The 10,850-nt window shown below is 36.3% G+C and overlaps 1 long non-coding RNA gene across 2 annotated transcripts; it reads left to right on the forward strand.

Annotated features, from left to right (window-relative positions):
* The first annotated feature begins 290 nt into the window (after positions 1 to 290).
* LOC113314451 lies at positions 291 to 2,485 on the forward strand. 2 transcript variants are annotated; one of them, XR_003342413.1, is made up of 2 exons: positions 291 to 544; positions 792 to 2,485. It is a non-coding gene; the product is annotated as an uncharacterized LOC113314451 (long non-coding RNA). The 2 variants fall into 2 exon arrangements; XR_003342412.1 differs by having other exon boundaries at positions 292 to 544; positions 887 to 2,485.
* The last annotated feature ends 8,365 nt before the right edge of the window (positions 2,486 to 10,850 follow it).

Below are 10,850 nucleotides of genomic sequence, written 5' to 3' on the forward strand. Positions count from 1 at the left end.
TTTGATACAAAAACCCTAAATTTCAAAATTGGTTTCATCAAATTTTATGATGAAACCAAAAATTGGTTTCGTCAAATTCTATGAGGTTTCATCAAATTTTATGATGAAAATATAAAGAAAAGAGGTATTTTTGGTGAAGCCTCACTTTTTGGTGAAGCTTTTTCGCGTGACAAAAATGCCCCTCCGGATTTTTGTTTCTCTTCCTAATGTTACGTAAAAATGAAAAGCAGAAAGGTTAGTTCTGTAAAACGAGACTCAACTGTTTCGAGATCGAATCCTGCTGTCTCCATTATACCTTTCCTTCTTCAACTTTTTTTTCTAAGGAAAAGCAAAACTTCATCCATGAAAGTCTCTTCATCGCTGCTCGATTAACTATGAAATTGAGAAAAAAAATCCATGAAAACATCTGTCTTCTTCGTTCTTCTCGATTAACTTAACATATCACCGAAAAAAATACAGGAAAATGAAGATTTGTTTTCATCCATGACAAAGGTGGTAGCTGATGAACAAGATAAAACGACGAAACTTCGAAGAGACTTCCCGAGTAAGTGAACATGATGTAGGCCAATTTGTGGCTGAATACTTTTTTTTTTGATTGTTTAATTTCGAATTCTAGGGTTAGGTTAGGACCAATTTGTGACTGAAAATTCTTTTGATTGTTTAATTTCGAATTCTAAGGTTAGTTTAGGACCAATTTGTCGCTGAAATTTTCTTTTGATTGTGTAATTTCAAATTCTAGGGTTACTGTAACGCCAATTTTTAGCTCAAGCTGAAATTTTATTACTGCTTAGGTGCATCTGATTATATTTTTTGTGATGCTTACCTCGCACAAAGAAATTCTGTACTCAGGTAACATATGATCAATTGATAATTTTTTCAATTTTAGCTTAATTGATGGAATGAAGGAATTGATTATATAGTCACTCATGGGTGACCCAAAATCTGGTGATACCCAAGTTTCATATGAAGAAGAATCACGACCTAATGATTCGTGGAATGAATCTCAAGGTGATTTTTATTCTCTCATCATTTTGTGTTTTTAGATGTTTGACGGCCTGGTTAGTAAGATAGGGTGTATATTCATGGATTTACCTGGACTGAGATTTTGATGAAAATTAGGAAAGGTTTGTTTCTAAGTGTGTCAATTTTTTCTTTCTCCAGAATTTGTATGCGTTGAATTAACGGGTTTGTCTGTTTTTGCATATTAATGTTTTGATGTTGGTGAGCTGTGGTGCTGGTCATGTTGAAGTACACAAAAACAACGAGAGAATCAGAGATAGAATTGTCGAAGGTCAGAAACATGTTTCAAATTGTAATTTGTATAGTAATGCTTTTTCAATACCAATATTTAAAGTCAGGGTCTAATGATGTGCCAAATTCTTTGGTTGAGTATCAGTCCGGGGTAAGTTAAAATTTTATGCGCTTGAAGTCTACTTATAGTTCATATGAGTAAGTGGGATTCATTTCTTTTAAAGTATGAGGTCAAGGTTAACGGCATAGTGTCACTTAAATGCTTGCTGATTTTGCAAGCTTTAGGCAAATATCCCTTTAGCACTTGCAAACTATCTAGACGGTCCGAACTGCCATGATAATAGTTTATAGGATTGTAATGTATAGTCGTATTTAGCCTCAAGTAAAAGACACAATACTGTTGAAGTTACACGTTAAGGTACTTTTGGGTTGCAGAAGCAAAGATACATCTTATAGAGGTTTAGCTGTTTGGTACATGGTACTTATAGTGCTGCTTTCCTAGGCGGGCTCTTTCGGCTGTCCAAATTATCCAATAAATTTGTGGGTTTCGGAAAGGCACGGCAGGCGTATCGCGCGTGCATCTAGAGACTAAATTCCAGGTTATTCATAGCCAATGTTTATCGGATCATTTATCTAACGTTTATGTTTTTTAATATTATATCTCCCTTTACTATCATAGGGTATCAGAGACCAAATTCTAGGCATCTCCGAGCTGCTAATGGAGATGCAACACATATGGTATCAAAGACTTGAGCACACCAAGTATATTCATGTAATGGCACTGAGGTCATTGATCTTTTGCTATGATCTCACTGAATTCCTCGGACGCAGAAACGGTCTTAAAGCTATGATCACCACGGTGCATGCTTTCAGTAAGGCCGGCATGGAAGCGTCAGGCCTCATATTGGAACTGAAATATGTGCACAATTGTCACCAATTCCTTGATTTTTGACTCTCGGACATCGATTGCTGTGTGTGATCTCATAGCTAAAAGCGGCTCATGTGTAATGCTACTGTTGGATACTGTATATGAGAATCCTTAAAAGTTCTTCTGAATCCAAGCTGCTTTTAACGTGACGACAATGAAGAATTCTGAATGTGGTTTTGGCCGACTTCTAAAAACATGTCATAGTTATCTGATTGTTAATTACTTGATTTATTCATACCAACTTAGCCATTTGTCCAACTATTTTTACACTGTATTGGTTATTGTCTATATATTTCCACTTTTACATATCTGTATTATTTGTTACCAGACTATGATTTGACCTTTGAAATTAAGGTCAGGATTGACATCTTAAAAGTTAGGAGATGTTAATTTGTACATTTTCAAATACAAGTTTAAAAAGGTAACAAATTCAGTCGGTTTGTGTTTCGCTTTACAGTCAAGAAGACGCAAGGGCAAACGACCAAAAACACGGGTATCGCAATGGCAAATGACCGAGAATACGGTATTCTTTTTTCTTGAACATGTGTTCAGCCAAGGTCAACTGTGTGTTGCTCTTTGTAGAGGAGTGTCAAGTAGCAACACGAAAGTATTAGTGACTAAAATCGACACTGCCGGAAAAAAAGGAAACTACACGAAAAATGTTGTCTATTAGTGACTAAAAGCGACACTGCCGGAAAAAAAAAGGGAACTACACTGCCGGAAAAAAAGGAAACTACACGAAAAATGTTGTCTATTAGTGACTAAAAGCGACACTGCCGGAAAAAAAAGGGAACTACACGAAAACATGTTTTGTGTAAAGAAGTATTTCTTTCTTAGAAAAATAAGGATATTTATGACTGAAAATTACTAAATGCAAAATTCGAGTTTAGTTGTAACTATTTTTACAGATTAGAATGAAATGAGTTTTCACCACTTGGCGTTGATCGTTAATTTTGACCATGGAACGGCAGGCGCATCGCGCGTGCATGTTATACTAGTTTGAAAGAAAGAAAATGTCATAATTAGTCCTGCTTACACAGAGCCTTTGTTGGTTTAATACTAACTACAACAATGACAAACAACTTGTTCTTTCTTCTTTGTCTACACCTCGGAATACTACTTCAAAACAATGCCATTACTAACTGGCTACCTTCTGATGAGCATTTCATAAAGATCAACATTGATGCAGCTATCAAATATGGAAAATTTTCAAATTCTGTAGTTGCCAGGAATCATCAAGGCTTGTTCCATATTGCAAGTATTGTTATCTATTCCCACCACGATCCTCTAATGGCTGAAGCAAAGAGATTCATCATGTAATACCCTGTATTTTTAGATACTTTTTCGGGTCGGGTTATACACGGATTAGTTAACCTTGTGGCTTAGGTTGTTGTTCATTAGCCTTAGCCTAGGTGGGTGGATTGAACTAGAAAGGCTACAAGTTTAGGGTGGAAATAGAATAATCAATAATAAATAAAATGAAGGAAAAATGAAAAGATAATTAAAATAGTTAAGAAAAATAATACTCCCTCCGTCCCTAATTAGATGACCTACTTGGTTTTAAATTTTGTCCCATAAATAGATGACTTATTTTTGTTACTATAAGAAATATGTATAATTTGATAGTTATGTTTATATTCGTTACATAGGTGTTTTAAAATGTTTTTCAACGGTATAAAGTTTACGAAAAACCGTGATATAGTTTAAGAGATAAATCATTTCTAAGTTTTACAAACATCCTTGTCTTAAAAATTGTGCAAACTACAACTAGGTCATCTAATTAGGGACGGAGGGAGTAGTTAATATATATAGGTTTTCTATTAATGTAAATGGAAATAATTTTGGAAGTTGGAAAAGAAAGGCTAGGAGAAAAACAAGGAGACAGAGATAGGTTTATTTTAGAGAAGAAGAGTACGGAGAAGCAAGAGGATCAAAGGATTTGAGGTAGAATGTTAAATCCTCTTTCTCCTTGTGTTTTTTGTTAATACTTGATTTTAATTTCGTTTAATATTGTATCATTAGGTTTATGAAATTTATTTGAATAAATATGTACCTCTTTTTGATGATCAGGCTTCTATTATTGATATAAAACATGATTAGGTATCTGTTGTTAAAATTTGAGAATTTTCCTACACAAATTCACCGTTGAATGTTCCTTGTAATTTGGATTATGATTTCTGAAATTTTGGACAGTTTCGTTGCGCTGTAGTTTTGAGATTCTTAGGAAGTCTTAATGATGTTAAAATGATTTTAGATCTTAACAAAAGTTGTAGATAAATGTCTTATCTTTCATTGTGCGTTGGATTTTCTTAATTTGAGTCCAATATGAATTTATGGTGAATCGTTTGGTAATAACATGTAATCTGCCTAGTTTTTAGGTTGTCATTATAAATTCAACATCTTTTGTTTGAACCGTTGGTTTACTGTGAATATTTGATATGTTGTATATAATTGATTCATGTATGTCCTTGTAGAGTTTGAAGATAAGATAAAGTCATAACCATGGAACATATAATGTTATATGGCTGCAGTAAACTTGTTTGTATAAATGCTTGAAAGAAATTCATGTTGTTAAGCCATGATTGCTTGTGTTGTTTGTGAAAGTGATTTATAAAAGGAAATGATTTCATGTTTTACCGTTATATGGAACATGTTTCATGCTAACGACGGGTAATGATCCCCGAGAGTTAAATGGGTAATGATCCCCATGGGAACTTGTGTTTCCCGATCATCGATGACGGCTGTCCTTGCCGGTAAACGATAGGTGGATGTATGAACCAAGGTTTTCGTACCATGAATGAAACGGGAATGATCCCCGAGAGCAGATGGGTATGATCCCCATAGGAACTTTTGTTCCTGACCATCGATGGAGGTTGTCCGTGCCGATAAACGATAGGTGGGTATACGAACCTAGATTTTCGTACCGTGAACTCATGGCTTCTCTGTGACTATATTAATACGTGAAAATATGTGTTGAATCATTGATGAATTACTTGTTGACAATTATTTTGGTGGTCTTGTAAACTTATGGCGTGTTGTGACAATATTAATTTGTGAATCATGTGTTGAAATTTAGATTAAATGATTTGTTAGAAACACAAATGGATGAATTGTGGATTTGATGTGTAAAATCAAATGGATGAGTTGTGTTGTTATCAATGATGTATTGAAGTGTAAATTAGATTATCTGTTTGAAATATTATAGATATTGTTAGCTTGTTAATTGAACATATAATTGAATTCTTGAAATTATGCAAAATCTCTTGTTCACATCTTTAGAGAATGGGAAAGTATGCCTATTGAGCCGTCAACTCACCCCAATTGACTTTTTTTTTTTGTAGATTTCATAAATGGTGGAAGTGGAACTTAAAATTAGATATATTGTTGACCGTATTGTTTTTGTTAATATAATTTTATGTGTAATTTGATTTTAATATTTTGTTGAAAATGTTGTTAATGTATTTTTAGAAGTTCGTTAAATTGACGATTGTGTTGCTTTTCTTATAATTGTTGAAGTGTAATTATTTATCCAAATATTATTTTGTGAATGTTGTAATAGTGAATTTATAATACTTAATTTATGTATTTAAAAGTTAAATTGTGCTTGGTGAAAGCAATATAACATTTATAAAAAATAGAACTTTTGTCTCTTTCCGACCCGTAACGATTCGAGTTCGGATCTCCATAAGGGTTTGACCCTGTTCCGGAACTCGGGGTGTTACACATCATGGGTGATAATCTTGCTAGCAGCGAAAACGCATGGGTACCAAATATACCACCTACTTTTTTCGTTCAATAACTTGATGGAGTTTTTACAGTGGTAAGTAGAAGGTTCGACACTCAGACTTTTCAGAGATTTGGTTCTAGATTGATTAAGAAAATACTAGAGAAAAACTAATTGTATTGTTCAAAGAGAGGGGGAACTAGGGTGTTGGATTCCACTATTGATGTTTGTAAATTCAATAATTAATTTCTCTAATTTACTCTCAAAACTACTCAAGGCAATTTCGAACCCAATCTCATGCCTCGGAGAATATATCATTGAAACTCTTTTTTTATGACTTTCGTCGTTATTATAAAGCCTATTTGTCCTTCGCTTATAAAATATCGGTAGCTTAAAACTACCCAAAACAGTTATTCTGAAGCATAAAAAGAAGAGAAAAATTCTAATCAATTAAAACTTATTAGAGAGTAATAATTAAAGGAAACTAAATACTAAAAATTACACATCAAAAGATAGTTTCCTCTTCAACTCTAGAAATTAATTTAGCTACTCATATGAAGAAAATGGAAGAAAATCGATTAATCATTGTATTAAAAATAATAAAGTTTGCTTACAACGATTTTTGGTTGCTAAAGATGTTCAGTAAGTACAAGGCTCAGCGGCTAAATAGCTAATTGCAACTGAAGCTGTAAATGATACCCTGGTCATGTCGTTCTGCAACGACAGTATCCGCGACTATTTTTAGCAGCCTATTGTTCTTCGTTCTTCTTTTTCAATAGCAGCAGCAGAATTGCTGCAGAGCTTGATTTATTCGTTTGTAGCTCTTTGTTACCTCCCTAACTCTCCATTACCCTTCTCTGATGTCCGAGCACCTATTTTATACTCAACATGGCCTTCGAATCTCCTCCAATAACTCAAGGTGATTTTCTTTCCTTCTCTGCAATATTACGAGAATAATTTCTTGTTTTATCTTCATCTCGTGTTTGTAGCAATTCAATTCACCTTATTTACATCCCTCACGCTCCAATACGCTGTTTTCCCATAAGATATTGAGCAAAACTCAATGAAAGAAGATTTCCACGCGCCAACTGCCAAAAATATCTCAAATTCCCCGAGAATATTACTCCACGTAAAATTCCCTATTTTCCTCAAATGGTGATTGTACAGCCCAGTTTATCCGAATCATAACACATTACCATCCATGTTTAGCTTAAACAGATCCATCCCAACCAATTTCGGTGTTTGAATCTCATCGGAACAAACCCGAGAAAACTATTCTCCCATGTTCGCTTCATTCTAATGTCATGGCCAATTTCAATCGTTTACAATCACCATATCCAGTCTGTTTAGCCCAAAGGAAGATACCCATTTAATTCCAGCGATTTAGTCTCACTGTAACATCTCCAAAATTCAAGCCCTCATTATGTTCCATTGAAACCAATTTTTCCCGCCAAAAATCCAGTTCAAAATGTTGAAGATGAAGATGTCCCTTATCCGATCAGCTAGGGTGCCAATAGTAATTGGGGCGCCCCTTAGTAATTAGGGTGTCCCTTAGTAATCTTCTTGGGTGTTCTTTAACAAGTTTTCTGGGGTGTTTTCAACACACTTCTAGGGTTGCCTTTATCCAAAAATGGGGTGCCTTTTGTACTTTTCGAGCCGATTTCTCCATAAAAGCTTATTTTCCAAAAACATCTATAAATACATAAAATAACAAAATAAGCACAAAATCGAGTACTAACATTACAGAGAATCGAGAACAAAATAGACAAATAAATGCGTCTATCACAACTTGTATGAACAAAACCTAATACAATTGCAAGTAAACCAACTTAATGATCCTTGACAATATGTATATATATTTTTTATCTCAATCTCTTCTTAATCAATAATATATACTAACGAGTCTGTGAACCTGATTGTTAAGAAGAGTACTTGGAAAATCCCTAAAATCAATCTAGTCGTATCCAAATAATCGAAACGGAATTCTGCCAAGTAACAAAACTTGTTATCTATCTATCTATCAAGATACGAATTCTACAAGAAACAAGTCTCATAATAGATTATGATTATATGTCCATATACTAAGATTGGATAGGAACTACTTGCATAAATCCAATTATAAAGATAAATAGTATAATGCGAAAATAGAAAAACACAAGACACCAGAAGTTTTGTTAACGAGAAAACCGCAATTGCAGATAAACCCCGGAACCTCGTCCATATTTGAACACCAAAATGTATTAAGCCGCTACAGACACTATCCTGGATAATATCTGTGAATACCAATATTCTGCGGAGCACGTGTCACGATCTCAGTGGTCGCATACAAGATAACTGTGTAGTCCTCGCTATACAGAGGAATCCAAGTGACAGAGGATACCTTCGTAGATCTACTCTATCTCGTCCCAAGAAAGGATGCCTCGACGGCTAAGATGAAAGAAGTAAAAGCCTAGTCTATGAGGAGGCAGCTGGCGAAGGGACAGAGGTAGATGACATATCTAATCAGCATTAAATGCACAAATCTCTTATCTACACGCATAATCAAAGCACGTGAAAAGAGATGATGTGGCAGAGCCAGATTGGCAGAGGCTGGCGGTGAACGAAGGTACAATCTGTACTAAGGTTGGGAAGTTCCCGAAGGAACGTGGGTCAGCTGAGGTGGCAGAGTTCGACTGGAGAAAGCACGCGGAGAACGAAGGTACCATCTGTACAAAAGGTATATCAGGAAACGATGGACCCAGAGGCAGCAAAGATATACCTGGAGCAGGAGGGGCTATAAATACCAAGCCTCACCAACAAACTAAGGGCATTCGATTCCTAGGAGAAGAAGATCTAGTCTTAAGCTTATACCTCTTTGATGTTTAGAACTGAAGTAATGACTTCAACTTGAGTTCTCTCTATTACTTTGGGAAGCAATTAAGATCTTTTGTAACCACTACAACTTAATACAAACAAATTACTCATTACCCTGTGGACGTAGACGAAAGTCGAACCCCGTAATATCTTGTGTCTCATGATAACTTAATAGCATTTACTTTACATTAGTGTTCTTTGTTATTATTGTGATCTTTGATATCTTTTATTACTTAGCATCATCAGTTCAACTGAGGAATCAATAATACTGAGTATCTGATTCTCCGAAGTGTATACATTACGTAGACTATGGGAAAACGAGTAGTCACAGTTTGGCGCTAGAAGGTTTTGCTCACCAGCTTGAGTTTTTATATTCCGTCATTTATTTTACTTACGCATCTTCTTTAACGAAGATATCTGAGTTAAACATCGATGGATCTCACTTTCTAGTGATTGGTTCATTCACGTAAGTTCTTTGAGTTCATAGCCTCTAAAGACTAGCAATCTCACAGATCTACAAAAGTTTCCACAAAAACGCACTCACAATACGTTAAAACTTTTGTTTTGTACTAAAACACCTTTTCCGACAAAGTATTCTTCAGATCTGAGCACCTCTGAGCACTGAGGAATCTCAGCGAGAATTTTAGGAAGCAAAAATCTTTTTAAGCATTTAATACCCCATTTTTCAAAAAGATCTGGTACCCTTTTTAATTATTTTCAATATTTAAGGTTGTTTTCCCCAAGGGTACCATAAAAAGTCAGTACCTGTCTCTCCAAGACGTCATTTCAGTCCTTTTTCTGAAAAAATTGCTTAGCCGTCTTCTGTGTCAGAGCATTAATTGCTACTTTTGACGAAGGCACCCAAGTAGCAGATTTTTGTCGTTTTTTCTGTGACCGCAGGATAACAAAAGCCGAAGGCATGCAGAAACCAAATGATGTACCAACAAGTTCACGACTAGCAGTCACGAGAGGAAGATCTCAAAATCCCTCTCACGCAAACTAAAGAACCGAAGCAGAGGACGGACAAAGCGAAATAGCAAGAAAAACAGTTGCTTCCAAGCCGCTTATTCTTGCTGAAGGGATGGGGCAAACATCGGGAGCACAACCACTTTACGACATACCATTACCGGAGCATCCCAATGTCACTCAACCACCTGCGGCCAACGCAGGGTTACCCAGAACCCTAGTTCCTACGGGACGAGGGTTGGGAAACCTAACTTCAATCCAGGTAGATCCAGACGCACCGGTCATAGAAGAAGGAGTGGATAACTCTGAGGATCGGACCGACGACACTCCTCAGGGTGGTGGAATCCATAATGAAGAAAAAAAGGAAGCACAAGTAGCAGATTTGCTACTACGAAACAAGGAACACGAGGATGCCATGCACCTAATGGCCCAGGAAAATCGGAACCTAAAAGATATGCTGAATGTGCAGATCGAAGGTTCCCAAACTCACCCTCCGTTAAAGAGGCGTGAGAACGGAGCCATCTCAGGAAGACGAAGGACGAATCTTAACCCACCTAAGGGGACGAGGAGAACACACCACGATCCAGACGAGACGGACTCAACCTACAAGCCCTCTCAATCCTACTATGATGAGGTATTTTCCAGAGATGCTCACAACGTGAACATGGTTATGGAACAAATGGAGAAGATGCAGAAAGAAATACAAGGGCTGAAAACCGGCCATGCAGGCGCAAGACTAGAAGAAGTGCTCCATGAAGCAACAACATCTCCGTTGTCTTTCAGCATTTTGAAGGAGCCTATCCCTGTGAAATGCTCAGTACCAGCGTTTCAGACCTGCAATGGTACCTCTGATCCCGCAGCCCACCTATGATACTACACTCATATCCTTGGCCATTTGGAAAGAGATGAGGTAGTACTTTGTAGGTATTTTCCTGCAAGCTTGACAGGATCAACATTGGCTTGGCATGACAATTTACCAGCAAACTCAATTGACTCATTTGAGCAATTGTCTACGGTATTCCTGGAGACATACATGTACAACAAATCAACAAAGGCAGGGTTAGATAGGCTATTTGCTCTAGCTATCGGACCCCAGGAAACATTAATGCAATACACAGACAGGAGGCA

Source organism: Papaver somniferum, chromosome 9 (genome assembly GCF_003573695.1).
Source record: "Papaver somniferum cultivar HN1 chromosome 9, ASM357369v1, whole genome shotgun sequence".
In the NCBI taxonomy this organism is placed as follows: Eukaryota; Viridiplantae; Streptophyta; class Magnoliopsida; order Ranunculales; family Papaveraceae; genus Papaver; species Papaver somniferum.